Here is a 16,574-nt window from a genome sequence, read left to right as displayed (position 1 = left end):
CCTTAGTGAACCAATCCTGGGGTACCTACCAACAGTTTTCTGTATGTGTGAGGTCATAACCAGAGTGCTTTGCAACAGGAAAAGGTAATGGGATCCTACAGGAACAAGGGGTGTCCCGCAACCAATATTGCGGAACCCTTCTCTCAAAATAACAAACCCTGGGCTCACTTCCCCTGTGATACTAGGTCCCACCCACCTTCTTGTCTCATGTGATCAAAGAGTCTCTCTGGTTAATGGTTGTCCCTGAGTGGTTCCTTTTTAAAACAGAATATCTCCCTTGAAGATGCTAAGATACCAGACTCTCTGACTTCTGCCAACCACATTCTTGTATCTTATCAATGGGGTCCCACTAGCAGGGTGTTGTCTACTGCAAATTGACTCTGACATGTCAGTTCACTGTCATTAATACTGAGAACTGGGAGCTGGCTTCAAGTCGATACAGTTACATATGAAAGGTGTGTTGGGTTTCCTGTTTCATTTGTTATCCTCTGCAGCGAGGCCCCATGGAGGCATGATAGAAGTACCCCTACTTGTATGTTAATCGCTGCCACCAGCTGCAAGGCCTAATAAAAGAGCAGGGCGGTTCCATGGAGCCTTTGTCAGTCGATCAGGCTATTCATGGCAGGGGGAACCCCCCCACCCCTCATTGAGATGACATTGTGCTCTGCTCTCCTGTCATATTCCAACTAAATATTACAGGGGCGAACTGTGCCTGTAGGCTTTGTCCATGCCAGAGTACAATGGTCTATGCTTTCTGTTGTGGTGTGAGCATAGGCAAATGTGTGTGGATTAGCCCCACACACTTTCATGAGGCAGGTCTTTCATCATCCATTTACTTAAACATTTCTAAATAAAAACTCAGACGAGCCCACGCCCACCATGTGGATGGTCAAATTCCTTACACGCTTTCAAGCAGTAACATCACACATTGTGCTGTAAGTTCCTGCCAGTGCTTTTTTTTAAGTAGTCTTCTGATAATTAATGGCTTAATTGCAGCTATGATTGTGATGTAATAAACATCTATTAACCCAGTTTGCCTTCTGCCATTTAATATATAAACTGGTTCCGTGTCCTTGCATTGCCTATTAAAAAGGCTGTGGCAAAGCCAGCAGTTTTGGCTTTTGTTGGTTAATGGGTGGACATGATCCTCCTATTATATGCCCAGCTAATCACACCACTTTACAGTTGGTACCATTTTATAGCCAAATAGTGCTATTATGGCAGTGCATGGCATATGCCAATCAAAGGCCTACACAAAAGCCAAACAACTGTTGGCTTTGCCAATGCTCGCTTTAAAAGTATCCCGATTGCCTGGGACATAAGAGTATGTTTTTTTTTATATTTGTATTTTTTATTTGCATTTAATTGAAAAAATATTTTAGCAAAGCAGAATCGTGATTCTGCATTACATCCAAATAATCAGTGTAGAATTTCATTACTGATTAATCCCTTCTAAAACAATCATAAGGATAAAAACGTGGAAAGAACAGAAGGTGGAAAGAGAGAAGAAGGCAGACACCCACATTTCTTCACGTAGTAAGCAAAGGCTCCAAAAATGTAGTCAAAGCAATCAAATGACACGACTTGTTCCCTGCAATCAGCAGTGAAAACCATTCATCAATCTCTTCGCTCTGGTAGTCCGATAATAAATGCCTGAAATGTTTGGTGCGGCTCGCCACAAGAGCTGGACAAGAAGTGTACAAGTGCTTCATTGAATCCACAGCCAGGGCATCTTTACAAAACCGACATTTATGGGAGTCGAATAGCCCACGGATCGCTCGGATCTCATTCGTTGGATAAAGAATGAGGTGAATGCGGAGGAATTGATCTCTAAGTTTTCGATCCAGGGATTGATTTAGATACTCGCACACTACATCTAATTTCCGTGATTCTAATGGTATATGGGCAGCCAGTTTGTATTTTGCTGCTGAGTATAAGCTGTTAATCCAGTCCAGCTCTCGCAATTTGGATTTAATCAGCATGGGATTAGTGCATAGGATTTTAATAGATCCTCCAATCTCTTCCAACAGGACACACATTTCCCTTATCCAGTTCTGCAGCATAAGAGTGTCAGAAGCCACAATCTCCTTGTGTAGCATTTCTAAAATTTCCGGGCGCTCAGATAGGAAACATTTCCTCGAAAGGGCGAGGCTCTTCCAATCGACGCTTGATTTTAGTGAAGATAGACCTAACTTGCGTTGTATCGTTTGGATTGTGGTTGCTGGTGGAAGATCACACATTCTTTTCCAGAAAAGGCCTTCCAATTGTGGCCAGACGGTTCCTGGGATATTAGCTATAGCTTCTGATCCATAGGTGATAGTTGGGACTACTTTAGATATATAGAAGGAGAGAACTGGGATGATGGAGAACCGCCCACATTTTTGATTCAGAGCGCATGCTTGACTAGACAAAGCCTTGGTTCTAGCTCTTAAAAGAGACACCATCGGAGCTTCTGCTGATGTATCACTGATCCAAACTTACAAGTACATAAAGGCACTTACTTTCTCAATGGCCCAGCCCTCCAGTGGCCAGGAGTACTGATTCCTTCCTTTATTGGAGTTCTCAAAACTTAGGAGCTTAGTTTTAAATGTATTAATCTCCAAGCCATTGGTTTGAATAAAACCTTGTAGACTGTTGAGTTGCCGTTGGAGACCTATAGGCGTTTCGTCTATTCGCACTATGTCATCTGCGTAGAGTATGCAAGGCAATAGAACTCCGCCAACCATTGGCGGGAAGGCTCTTAGTTCAGGATCCAAGTTCTTAATGTCAGCCAAAAAGAAGTTGAACAAAACGGCAGTCATTGGGAACCCTTGTTTAACTCCTCTGGCAGTTGGGATTTCTTTGGAAAGGAGGCCAGATTTCTTCAGTCGCACTCTTAAGGTGGTGGCTCGATGCAGGGCTTTTATGGGTTCCAAGAGAGACTGCAGGCATTTCTTTGCCTCAAGTTTATTCCATAGCTTTTGGCGGTCGATCTGGTCAAATGCTTGTACCAGATCGACAAAGCCATAAAGAGTTTTGGTTTCCCATGTTTCGCTCGTCCCTTTAGCATGTTAAGAATAACGATGTTCGCAGAGGTCCCAATTCCTTTAACAAACCCACTTTGTAGCGGGTCATTGACTCTTGAGCCCCTGCACCAGGTGCAAAAATGGTCTAGGATGATTGTGCCATACAGCTTTCCAATTACGTCGAGGATGGCGATGGGACAGTAGTTCTTTGGCTTGTCACGTTCTCCATTTCTAGAAATGGGGATCACAATCTCCCTCCTACAATAAATGAGAATTATGCGCAAGCTGGAAATCCGTAACAGCAACGCCTGGATCACAGAAGCCCATTTGTCCTGGTGTTCCTTTAATATAAGATTTGTTAATCCGTCGGGACCAGGAGCTCGCGAGTTGTTTAACTTTGCAATTTGGCTGTGAATGTCATTGATAGTAGATGAGGAAATCCAAGGGACTGTGGTAGCAGGGGTGCAGTCGGTTATGCTAGTGTACGAGGCTACAGCATATAGGTTTTTAAAGTGTTCGATCCAAACAGATTCACAAATAGGATTCATCTGGTCATCATTCAGCTGTGGTACCACTGATTTTATTAGAGTCCAAAAATCCCTTGTTTTTTCTGCTACCAAGATCTTGAGCATAGTTTCCGAATCATGTTGATATGATGACCGTCCGTATGTATAAAGCCAATTCTCATAGCTCCTTTTTCCCAACCGAAGATTTTCTTGGTCAGGTGCTTCTCCTGATGTCTTGGCCACGCTGATGAGCCTTCTTACTGCTTTTCTACACTTGACCAGCTCTAGATTGAAAGCATGAAGCTGATTTGGACATGGTCAGCTTCTTTTGCTAGAACTGGACAGGTGAAGTTCTCAAAGGGGGGCGTACTCCACCGGTGAACCCCCAGACCTGAACGACGCAACAAGGTTGACCATGCTATTGTTTGTCAGTTTTAGGCGCGAGCCACCACTAGTGACTGGCAATTCGGACGATGTCTTTTGCCCGATGTTCGGGGCAGAGCCTGTCCTTTCCATGTGTAACATATGGTGATCACTATTCTTTGTGCGTATTACCTTGAACGAGGCAACTAATGGTAAAAAGTAACCTGAAACAAAGATATAGTCTATCATGGACAATCAGGCCATACTTATCCAAGTCGCATGAGGCGGCTTTGATGTTTCTTTGCTGTTTCCATTGAGCTTATGCATGTCTTTTGTGGCCATTAGTGCATTCCACATAATGGCTCTGGAGTTAAGAGAGGACGAGTGTGACATGGTTTGTGCACTGAAGTTGCCAGAAAGACATGAAGTAATTAGGTCTCCGTCGACGATCACATTCCGTGTTTGTTGATTTATTTATGCGTTGTCCATCAAAACATATATATGGTCAATGAATCCTTCATTAGATGTAAGTGCCAGGTTCCAGTAGGCGTTGATTACAACCAACTTGGCTTCTGTCACAGAGTCCAAGGCATTGTTCTCCGTCTCCCAGGCAGGTAGCAGTTCTTGGGACAGTGGGCTCATTGAAACAGATTTAATTAAGGTCAGAGGATTTCCAGACTTAATAGCTGTTAGCAAGTCAGAAGTCGGGCGCCCCTTTTTGGCATTCTGTAGCGGCGCTTAACGATGTCACAAAGCCATCTAAAATCAGGTTTACACGTAACCGGGTCTCTTGAAGACATAACAGGTCATGGGAACCCAGGTTTATCTCATTAGGTTTTGTCAGATGACCAAAGCCTCGGGTATTCCATGAAGCCATTGACAAACGAGGATATTTCTGATTGGAGTTACAAGTTAGGTTATTCCCATTCAATATCACAGATGTGAATTGCTAGAGTTCATCACATACTATCAAGGCTTGTGGCAACCATGACCAGTCTTTGATCGAAGCAGATGGTAAATGACTGATGCTTCTTGTTTGTCGTTAGGCAGTTTGTGTTTGGAACGTAACGTTTAGCTTTGGGCCCAGCCCTATCGGGACATGACCAGTATGAAGAGGATCCAAATACTTTGGCTCTTGCTTGTCAACATTGGCCTCTTTAACGATTGGTTCGGCCTCAAGGACTTCATGCTCGCAGGTAGGACGTAGCAACATAGTACACATGGAAGACTTACTCTCACTCTCTGAATCCTTAAGTGTCATCAGGTCAAAGCCCAGCATCAGCATACTTTCTGCTTCATCGAACAGCGTGTTCTTAATCACTGGGGATGTCAGATGCAAATAGATTTTATCAGTTCTTTGATCATCCACAAATTCAATTATTCTTAGATCTTTCGTAGAGAGTTGCCTCAAATTGGGGATACAGTGGAAAAGCCCAACATTGTCCTCTGGTTAAGAATTAAATTGTCGTCAATATCCAAAATTCTCTCGCGTTTCAGCGTGTGATATTTCAGGTCTTGAAGCAAGAGCCCCTCAAACTTTCTATTCGTGTCACCTTCGGCCTGTGGCCCAATCGCTCTGTTCTTTGTAAATCTTTCACGTCTGTTAGCTTGTTGATGATGAATACTGGCAGCTGTACCAATAGGCTGGTTCTCGACAAATTTCAATACTCCCAGGGTAGCTGGAGGGGACTGGGCCTTTGAGATGGTTGCTGTTCTCAATTCTCCTACTTTTTGGGTGAGCAGTGAGGATGTTTTTAGAAGTGTGCCACTGGATACATTCAAGTTGGTTGGCCCTTCGTGGGTTTGGTCAAGAAAGGATCTTCTTCTTTTTTCTGCCAGAGTGCGGAAAGGAGGGCGAGGAAGGGCCCAGCAACAGAGGACTTGATGTGTGTTCAGCTTCCACTTGAGTCAGAGGAAGCCCTGACAGTCCTCGTGATTCATGGAGGGTGGTTGGCGTGTCCTCAGTGGAATATGCAGAGAGATTTAGCAGGAGATGGAGTGACGGGTTTACCTCATTGGTAGTGTTCTCGCCTGCAAGCAGAGGAACTTTGGTTGGAGTACACAGAGGTGCATTCTTGTTCAACCCAATCTTTGATTTTAGTGAGGTTATCCTTGGTGCCGGTTTTGGGGCACCTCTCTTAAGTTTCTGATAAGGAATAGATAGAGCGTTGGCTCTTATAGTTAGAGGGTCTTGAGACGATGGCTTGACCAAAGATACCTTACTTGCTCTGTTTTGTTTTTTTGTTGTGAATATAGCAAATGCTGGATTCGCCAGATCTTCTGGTCGGGCCGAATCAGCCAAAATGTCTTCAATATCATGGTCAGAACCAACATAAGGTCCTTGGTTTTGCTCAAGTTGGGCCAAGGTTGGTGCTTTGCTAGCGACTTGCGCACAGGACCTTTGAGGGTTCTCTTTCTGGCTGGTTAAATCCACATGCTGATTGACAATAGTAGTCTGTGTCCCTTGGGAGCAACTTGTGTGTTGGTCAGGAACAGATTGCAGATTCTCCTTCCTCAAGTAGAATTGCAGCTAGTCAGATACTCCTCGCTGGCCGTTGGCTGTGACATACCCTTCCAAGAAAACCAGTTTAGAGTGAGTCATTGCCAACAGGGTAGTTGGTCTTTGAGGGTGTAATTCAGATGCTCGTAGAGCATCTTGAATGGAGTAAGTGCGATGGTATGGTAATGGTCAACATCACGGTGAGGAGTTCTGGTTTATTTTTCCTAGCTGATGTATGCTTTTGTGGAGAACTTGGCTCCCGTTAAAAAAATGAGTCAGGGGGAGTGGTAATATTTGAGTTCTGCCATGATTAATTGGTGCTTTTAGCTTGTGCTTTTCCTGTATGCATGCAATCTGGGGCTCGTGTCTCTGAGTCCGGCGTCGAGCCCCCAAGACCGAGAAGAGACCGATCCTCAATATCAATAGTAGTGATGGATGAGTTTGACCTGGGTGCTCAGGGGTCCTTAGTCACTACTTCTCGTAGGGGGCCCTCTAAGGCATCCGAGGAGGTCAGGATTGATTGAGAGACCAAAGGGGAGGGACGCGTTGGGGGACCTAACTTCGGGTCACCAAACAGCTGATTTTGGATGCGCCCACCTAGGGCCACGTCAGTCTGCTCCTCCAGTGGATCAGTGGAGCATCCCATATCTTTCACTGCGAGGGTGCCTTTACATGGAGAAGGTGGTTCATTTTGTTCTCCCCAGCTTATTGAGGGCATCAATGAATCTTTGTCTGATCTGATAAAGGATTTCTTAAATCATGAGGTGTCACTGTAGAATCTTGTACAGAACAGTTTCTCATAAGTTGTGCTCCACAGACTCCAATGCTTTCCAAGAGTTCAGCATCTGATGATATGATGGGTCACATAGCACTTGGGCTCCGACGGCACTAGGAGCCTCATCACGATTTGGGCGGTAATGCTGGCAGGCCGGCGCTATTAGCCCTACCGCCAAACCCCCCGGTGCTATTAGAGCCGGATCACGGGTTTGGCAGAACGCTTAGTGCCCATTCCCCATTGGGCCCATTCAGGAATTCCTCATTCCCCATTGGACCCATAGGGGAAATTTCACGCCATTACTGCCGGCAGATTTCCCGTCGGCGGTAATAGCGCCGAAAATCGGCAAATTTGTCACGGATTTCCCCCCAGCTAAGAGCTGCCTCGTCTATGGGGCCCGCTGGGCCACCAGACACCAGACACTCAACACACTCCGCTTTCTTAGCAAGGGATGAAAGCGAGCGTCAGCTGGAGGCATGGTCTGGGGTGTGGTGTCACGTGCCAGGATACTTCCGGGTCACGTGACATCCGGAAAATAAAGGAATCACCGGAACTGCCGTTAGAACGGCAGTCCGGGTTTATCCACCTCAACGAGTGGTCGAGTGTTTATTTGCGTGCAGCGACGCTCAGCGCACATGGCCTTTGACACGCTTACACTTGAGGTCGGGCTCTCAGCCATCAATATGCCTGACATCACACTGGTGACGAAGGAAAGAAATGAGCCCTGCACAGCAAGGGGAGAGGGAGAGGCCTATTCAGCATCTCGCAGTGCCACATATTAATACGCTCTGCAGCAGAGCCTCGCTCTCACACCCCCACCGTTCTGTGTACACGGTGAATCATTGCTCAAGGAAACAAAGCCTTGTTTTCAGCCCCCAACGTTCTGTGTACATGGTGAATCATGCTCAAGGAAACAAAGCCTCGCTTTCAACCCCCCAACATTCTGTATACACAGTGAATCATCACTCAAGGAAACAAAGCCTTGCTTTTAGTCCCCCAATGTTCCAGGGGCCTCACACAAAGAACGCAAAGACTGGAATACATTCCTCTTCATTTTTGGACACTCAATCCAAGGAAAAGAAAAGGACAACATCAGATAGCCACAATACAGACCTCATATATGGAATATATATATAAGAAGACCTCTAGGACAACAGCACTACAAACTAAGGCCACGACTCATGCATCCAGGCACCAGTCTCAGGACACCGGTGAGTGTAGTCAAGCACTCTGACTGTGCCCCTCTCCTCACCCTGAAAATCACAACATGTCCAGTAGGGAGACAAGCCCATCCAGGGCCAACACAAGCTCGTCAACCTGGAGAAGTATCACCCCAGATCACCCCGACCCAGCGCTCACCACACTCATGCCACCTTTCGACCCATTCACCACAGGAGCAGCCATTTACTGGGAGATCTGGCTACAACAATTTGAAATTCACCTCGGTGCGAGAGAAATCACGGTAGCGAGGAAGAAACGCACTTTTCTCCTGCTCAACATCGGATCAGCAGCCCTGCGCCTGTTTAACGCTATCCAAGACCGCGGAGACGCAAACAATTATGATGCTGCGAAGAACGCACTTACAAACATGTTTAAACCAGACCTCAACCCAGATTATGAACGTTTTCATTTCTGCATGGCCAGACAGCGAGAAAAGGAAAGGGTTGACAAATTTCACGCACGCCTCCGTAAAATGGCGGTCGGCTGCGAATTTCCCAATGAATAGTTTGCCATCCGCCTCCAGATAATAAACGATGTGTCATCTGAAAAACTAAGAAGGGCCATCCTCTCGGAGAAGAACGTGCGCCTATCCCGCATCCTTAGAAATGGCGCGCCTTCGCGAGCAAACGGAAGACCAGGTAGCAGTAATTGAAGTAGCTATTCAAAGACTTCCATTTGACAACCCAAAGCCAACGGAAGACGTTGCGGCCATATCAAGACATCAGAACACCCGCGAAAGGCAAGAGCGGAGAGGAAACACCTCTAGGTCCCAAACACCACAAGGGAGGGAAAATGACTGCAAATGTTGCGGCGGCCCATGGCACAGAGGAGAGTCCTGCCCTGCGTGGGGAACAACATGCCGGAAATGTTACCGCCTCAACCACTACGCAGCAGTCTGTCTAAACCCGCCAAGCAGAAACGACAGGGAGCAAACACCGCGACAGACACAAGAGCGCCAGAAGAAGTTCGCCCCTAGAGAAACACATTATCAGTCAAACAGAAAATGAAAAGCGAGAGCCGTAGACCATACCCAAAGATCCCCGGACACAAGCGAAAGCGATGACAGAGATGACTGCGAATCCCCCGACAGAAGGGACAAAGACAAACGGAAAAGAGTGAGTGTTAGGGAGAATTCTCTGTTTAGGCTGAATTTCCCTACCTAGTGAGTCCCCCAGCAGCTTTGCTGGATTTCTGGGGTTTCTTTTTTTTCTCCTGCCAAGAGTGAGACTCTTTTACCCTCACTCTTGGACATGTTGAAGTGTGTTTTCTTGGTTAAACCTTGTGTTGAATGGGCTATGGGGTCTTTTACTCCATAGGGCCTCATGTATTTTTGTGATGTGGGTCACACAGCACCCTCTGTGCCGTGACCCAGGGGTGTCCTAGGGACTCCCCAACATAGACTCCATACCCTGGGACTGACTACTGTCTCCCAGGGCATGTAAAGTCACCAAAGACTTTGCTAGTCTTGAATCCTGAACAGAACCAGTACAAACCATCATATTGTGGACGTACTGGCTGGGGCAATTCGATTGCCCCAGGGTCTGTTAGTCGAGGGGGCACGTCTCCGTCCCCCCTGATCGAGTTTTGGCTGGTGGCAGTGGAAACTACTTTTTATATTCGACCGCGAATATTTTATTGTACTTTAGATACCTTAGTGCAACTAACCACAAAGCTTAGCACTGTAAAAGTAATCCTCTAACATGTCAGTTATGGAAAGCTATAGTCAAGAGTCCCTTGCAGCCAAAACTGCTGATTGTTTAAGAGTGCTCTGTAAACATAAGGATCTCCTGACCAAGGGCAAGAAAATGGAGCTGATTGAAAGATTGTTGGCTAACCAAAGTCTGGGTGATGGTTCAGAGGAACCTACCACTCCAGCAACTGTAGATGACAGTATTGAAGTTAACATGGAGCAAAATGTTGATGATTCTGAGGAAGAGTCAGAAGAGGAGGGTGAGGCTGTTGTAACTGTCCCCCCTAGGCCTCTGCCTGCTCTACCTGCTGTACCTACTGGACCTTTACCAGGTCCCACATTTAGTCCTCAGTACTTTGAACTGGAGAAAATGAAGCTAGAATTGGAGTATAAGAAACTTAATGCTCAAACTGACAAAGAACTAAGGCTAAGGGAAATGGAGCTCAAGTATGACTTAGAAATGAAGAAATTATCTGTTGAGAATGTTTCTCTCTCTGGCTCCTCTAGAAGTTCCAGTCCTAAAAGACCCCGGATGCCTAAAGAATTGGTTGGTATGTATGAGCCTAAGTTGGATGTGTTGGATTGGTTGTCTCTGTTTGAATATAATCATGGGCTCCAGAACATCACAGGAAATGACTTACTCACCTGGTTGTTCTCTAGGCTTCCCCCTGTTGCAACTGATGTGGTGATGGAGATGGGGGAGGAGGATAGGAAGGACTATGAATGTGTGAAACTAGCTTTGATAGCTAGGTTTGGGAAGACCCCTTCCCAGTATCTTAAGAGGTTTAGGAACCTCAAAAAGCATGATGGTACCCCTTGGGCTACCTGGGTGAGTGAATGTTTGAAAAACTTAGAGGGATGGATTAAGGGTTACAAGGTGAACACTTATGAAGGTATGAAGAATTTGTTTATGTTGGAAACTATTTATGATGCCTGCTCTCCTGAGCTCAGACAACACTTGGCTGATTCCAGGGAATTGGATTCCCGGAAACTAGCTAAGGCTGCTGACTTGTGGGTTGCCAACAGGGCCACTCACAAGGATTCTGGGGTAACTCAGAAGAAGGATGGGGAGAAACAGCCTAAAAAGGACTCCAAAGAGAATTCTAATAATTCCTATCCCAAAGAGGGCCCCAAACCACAAAATAACCAGGGTAAGCCACATGGGAAACCTAGTCAGGCTACTGTACCTTCTGGCCACAAGCCAGAAGGAGGTCAGAACAAGCCACCCTTCCAGAGAGCATTTGGACAATGCTATGTCTGTCAGGGTACTGACCATATCAAAGGAGATCCCAAGTGCAAGGGTAAACCTGCAGGGATCAGCACAGTCTCCTTAGCCTTCACTCCTGAGGATGAAGTACAGATGGCTAGTGCCCACTTTGAACTCTTTGCTGAAGAACCCTTGGGTCTTCAAGCAACGGTAAACTTAGAGCCTATGGGTCTGGTTAGTCCCCAGAATAGGGTTGTGTATAACTCCCTACCTGTTAACTCTAAGGTGTATTATGTGGACAGTGTTCTTGGCAATGGCCAGGATACTCCTGCCAGGAGAGACACTGGGGCCAGCAGAACAGTAGTGGATGAAAGCTTCTTTCAACCTGAGGATGTGGCCAAAGCACCCAAAGGTCCCACTAAGATGTCTGGAGGCCCTGTCCAAATGGTTCCTATTCTACCAGCCCTCATTCAATGTAACAACATGACAGTAAGGATCCCTGTCAGTGTTCAGGCTGAGGTACCCGGGAAGGTCCTATTAGGGAATGACCTAAGAACTCTAGGAGTAGTGTCACATACCCCCAGGCCTCCCAGTATGGAGAAGCAGAACTTAACCAAATTGGCTAGAAAGGCTACCTTGAAGGACCCTTCTAAGCCCGTGGGACCCTCTACTGAGAACCCCACTACAAGCCCTGGTGTTAGTAAGTTGACCTCTAACCCAGGCACATTTCAGGGTAGTATGCTAGGAACATGGGCGCCCCAACCAAGCTCCATCATTGTTCCCCTAGTCTCAGAGTCTCTGACTCCCCCTGCTTCTGAGGAAGAGGTGGATAGACCAACTAGGCCCCTATCTGGACCTGAGAGAACTGGTAATTCTCAGTGCTGGTGGAAAACCAGAAAAGAAAAGTCTAAGGCCAAAAACCTTCAGACTGTTGGACCTTCTACTGAAGACCCCAACTCAAATCCTAATATTAGGGGGGAAACTCCTAAAATAGGTAAGGGTAGATCTAAGAGGAAGGGGAAGCAGGTGCATTGCCTAACCCCAACCCCTCCAACCAAGAGGCCTAAGACCCAACCTGCTCCCACAAGAGAGGTGGTGAGGAACCTTGGAGGCCCCTCTAGATCTAAGGGAATCCTTTATAAGGACCCCTTCAAAAAGCCTAACCTAGGTTCAGAAGTTGTACCAACTTCTGAGGGACTGGTCAACCAGATCCCCTATAACAAAAAGACTGATGTTCCTCAAAGGGTCTGTAGGTCCGTTAGCTTGCAGAAGAAAACCTTTGAGTTCTCCATTGAACATAGGTCAAGGTGTCACCATCAAAATGCTGATGGACTCTCTAGGATGTATATCATCGACTAGAGGTATGAGGTTCATCCAGGAGTGGATTAAATCCTCCTGTCCCTTAGTCTGGGGGGGGCGAGTGTTAGGGAGAATTCTCTGTTTAGGCTGAATTTCCCTACCTAGTGAGTCCCCCAGCAGCTTTGCTGGATTTCTGGGGTTTCTTTTTTTTCTCCTGCCAAGAGTGAGAATCTTTTACCCTCACTCTTGGACATGTTGAAGTGTGTTTTCTTGGTTAAACCTTGTGTTGAATGGGCTATGGGGTCTTTTACTCCATAGGGCCTCATGTATTTTTGTGATGTGGGTCACACAGCACCCTCTGTGCCGTGACCCAGGGGTGTCCTAGGGACTCCCCAACATAGACTCCATACCCTGGGACTGACTACTGTCTCCCAGGGCATGTAAAGTCACCAAAGACTTTGCTAGTCTTGAATCCTGAACAGAACCAGTACAAACCATCATATTGTGGACGTACTGGCTGGGGCAATTCGATTGCCCCAGGGTCTGTTAGTCGAGGGGGCACGTCTCCGTCCCCCCTGATCGAGTTTTGGCTGGTGGCAGTGGAAACTACTTTTTATATTCGACCGCGAATATTTTCCTATGGGATTTCCCATTGTTTTAGGCTAACACATTTAATTATTTATTTACGGTAGCCTTAAACATACCGCCGGTTTATATATTTATTATTATAACTCCGGTTGGGACTTTTTGCCAAAACTTGATTCTAAAATGGCGTTGGCGTTCGCCTCTGTAACTCTGACCCAAAGTGGAGCCCTTTGTTCCACTTTTGGCGGGCTTCTCCACAGAAGCCCTCCAAAGTGGTGCCACTCTGTCTGGGGTACTTAGGAGGGGTGGAGGGGGGTTTAGGCACCCTGGACTGAGTTACCTAGGTAACTCAAGTCGCACTCCGTCCTGATTGGCCCAAGTGGTGAGCCGGCCGGCTCACCACTTAGCATGTTTGAGTGACAGCTAGGCTGGGTGAATGGGGGTTTGCTGCATAAAAGCAGGGCTTTGGGGACTGGAACTTCAGAAGTCGCCACAGGACCAAGAATCCGACGAGGGAAGAACTGAGCCGACCTGCTTCGACGACACCACCCGGTGGAGCCCTGCTGAACCGTCTCACCACTTTTCCCGACGACCGAGGAGAACTCTTAACGGAGTGGCTCCTTCCCTTGACTGGTGGGGACAACCAGTTTTCGCCTTCTTTTCGCTTCTCGAGGTATCTCGTGGCCGCCTTGCCAGTGCCAAGCACCCCGGCAACCGGAACCCCACCACTTTTACCCCAACCACGAAAGTCGGTACAACCCTTTAACCGGAGGACTCCGCGGCTGGTTTCTTCCCGGGCAGTGCAACGACCTTCTTCTTCTGCTCTTCAGCGAGAACTTCTTCTCCCCTGACCGACGTCGAGCCTTGCTGCCACTGCCTGGAACAACTGCCACCGCTGGAGGATCCTTTCCGCTTAAGGTACCGTGTTCCGCCTGGCTTCCCTTGCTACCGACTGTACGGGGTAGATTTAGCCCCCGGCTTTCGACCCTGGGAGTGCCTGGGACACCCTGGCTAAACTTTCTAAGCCACTCTAAACTCTTTCTAACTCTTTGCAAGACTTTGAATCCCTAATAACAGTGTGATCTTGGGCACATTTTCGCTCCGGCTACTCTAAGAGTGGGCCCTGCCTAGTGACTTTTGCTCACCTGTGACTTTGTGTTTCTTTGAGCCTATTGCAAGTGTTCTGGACCGTAGAGTGGTGTGTTTAACCCATTTCTGTTTCTTTTTACCCCTTCCTTAAACCTACTAGAGTGTCATCTAACATTAAGCGCTCACCTCTGTTTTAATTATGTGGAGTTAACTTAGAGTTGTCTAGATAGGAGTAAGGGTTGAAACTGCTTTCATTATAACTGTGTTTTAAGTGTTTTTACTATACTTTGCTAGAGTGTTTTCAACTTATGTGTTCTTAAAAAAATAAAATAACTATATACTTTTGAAACCAAGCTCTGGTCAGTGTTTGCTTGTGCTATTGTGTCTGAGTACATATTGTGTATACTTTGCATACTGCCTAACTCTTCTTGAGGGAAGTCTGACTGCTCAGCCACAGCTACCAGGTAAATCTGGGTGGTGCAGACTGCTACCAAGTGGGTTTACTGCTATACCTGTAGTCTTAAATCTTTTGCAGTGTTCCCCAAGGGAACTGCACAGGTTTCTGCCTAACAGTGAGCAAATGAATACATCGTGTACACCTCATCTCAGCCGTTGTATCACATCGTTCCCAACAATGAAAGAGACCATCATGCACAATCATCTCTGATGGAGAACCCCTGCAGTTAGTCATTGACACCGGTGCAACAGTAAATGTAATGCCAACAACAGCATTCAGTAAACTTTGCCCAAAACCTAAACTCCATGAGAGAAAAGTTCCACATGTCCACCTACGGATGCAAGAAACCTTTGCCTGTACAAGGGTCTTTCAAATCAGACTTCTCACACAATGACACCAGATGCTGGGCACCTGTGTACGTCCTTGACGCTGGCTGCGAAACACTACTAAGCTGCAAAACAGTGGAAAAACTGAAGCTAATACAGTTCGCCTTCAGTGTCCAACACAATGAGCTCGACGACCTCCTAGAACAACATCAGAAGATATTCCAAGGCATCGGATGCCTGAAAGGCCGAACAATCAAGCTCCACATAGACCCCACCATCGAGCCGGAAGCTGTACGTCACCGCGGATACCGTTCCGCATGAGAGAAGCAGTGGAAAAGGAGCTAACCAAGCTGGAAGAAGCCGGAATAATTGAGAAAACATCAGGCCCAACCCCGTGGGTGTCCCCCATGGTAGTCGCTCAAAAACCTGAACAACCCAACGCGGTACAGATTTGTATTGACATGAGGCTCCCCAATGCAGCCATCGGGAGAGAACGCCACATAACCCCAACAATTGATGAACTCATTGTCGACTTAACAGGGGCAACAATATTTATCAAACTCGACCTTAGATCTGGCTATCACCAACTCAGACTAGCCAAGGATTCGAGATACATCACTACATTCTCCTCCCATCTCGGTCTGAGGCGATACAAACGGCTAAACTTTGGGATTTCGTCAGCCGCAGAAGTATTCCAACATCAAATCCGCAAAGTCCTCACTGGTCTAGAGGGAACAACGAACATCAGTGATGACATTCTCGTATATGCATCCAACGAAAAGGAACACCACAAACGCCTAGCATCAGTCCTATGCAGACTAGAGGAGGCCGGTTTGACACTAAACGCAGAAAAGTGTGAATTTGCAAAGGAAGAACTATGCTTCTTTGGATACATATTCAACGCGAAAGGAGTATCGCCAGACCCCTCCAAAGTAAACGATATCAAGAACACTAAAGCCCCACAATCTGCCAGCGAGGTGAGGAGCTTCATGGGGATGGTGACGTACTGTGCGAGATTCATACCAGACCTCGCTAGCATTGCGAGCCCGCTCCGGGAACTAACAAGGAAAGATCAGAAGTGGGAGTGGACACCCATCCACCAACAAGCCTTCCAACAAATCAAAAACACCCTATCGACCTCCACAACCATGGCATTCTTCAACATACCGAACTCCTAGTTGATGCCAATCCGGTCGGCCTAGGGGCAGTACTAACCCAAACGGACATTGAAGGAAACGTGTACCCCATCACATTTGCCAGTCAGGCGCTCACCAAACCCGAGCAGAACTATGCTCACATAGAGAAAGAGGCCCTCACCATCCTGTGGGGTTGCAGACACTTCAAGGTGTATCTTTTGGGCAAGCAAGTCAAAGTATTCTCGGACCACAAGCCTCTGATCCCTATATTCAGAGGCTCAGCACCTCATCACCCAGCACGCATCGAAAAATGGATGCTACAGCTACAACCCTACAATATAGAGGTGGACTACCGACCAGGAACAGACAATCCAGCTGACTACCTGTCCCGTCACCCACAGCCCGTCACAAATCA

The sequence above is a fragment of the Ambystoma mexicanum genome, chromosome 3p (assembly GCF_040938575.1).
Source record: "Ambystoma mexicanum isolate Mex_15411 chromosome 3p, UKY_AmexF1_1, whole genome shotgun sequence".
Taxonomy (NCBI): Eukaryota; Metazoa; Chordata; class Amphibia; order Caudata; family Ambystomatidae; genus Ambystoma; species Ambystoma mexicanum.
The sequence above is the reverse complement of the archived record's forward strand: the minus strand, read 5'-3'. Positions refer to the sequence as shown.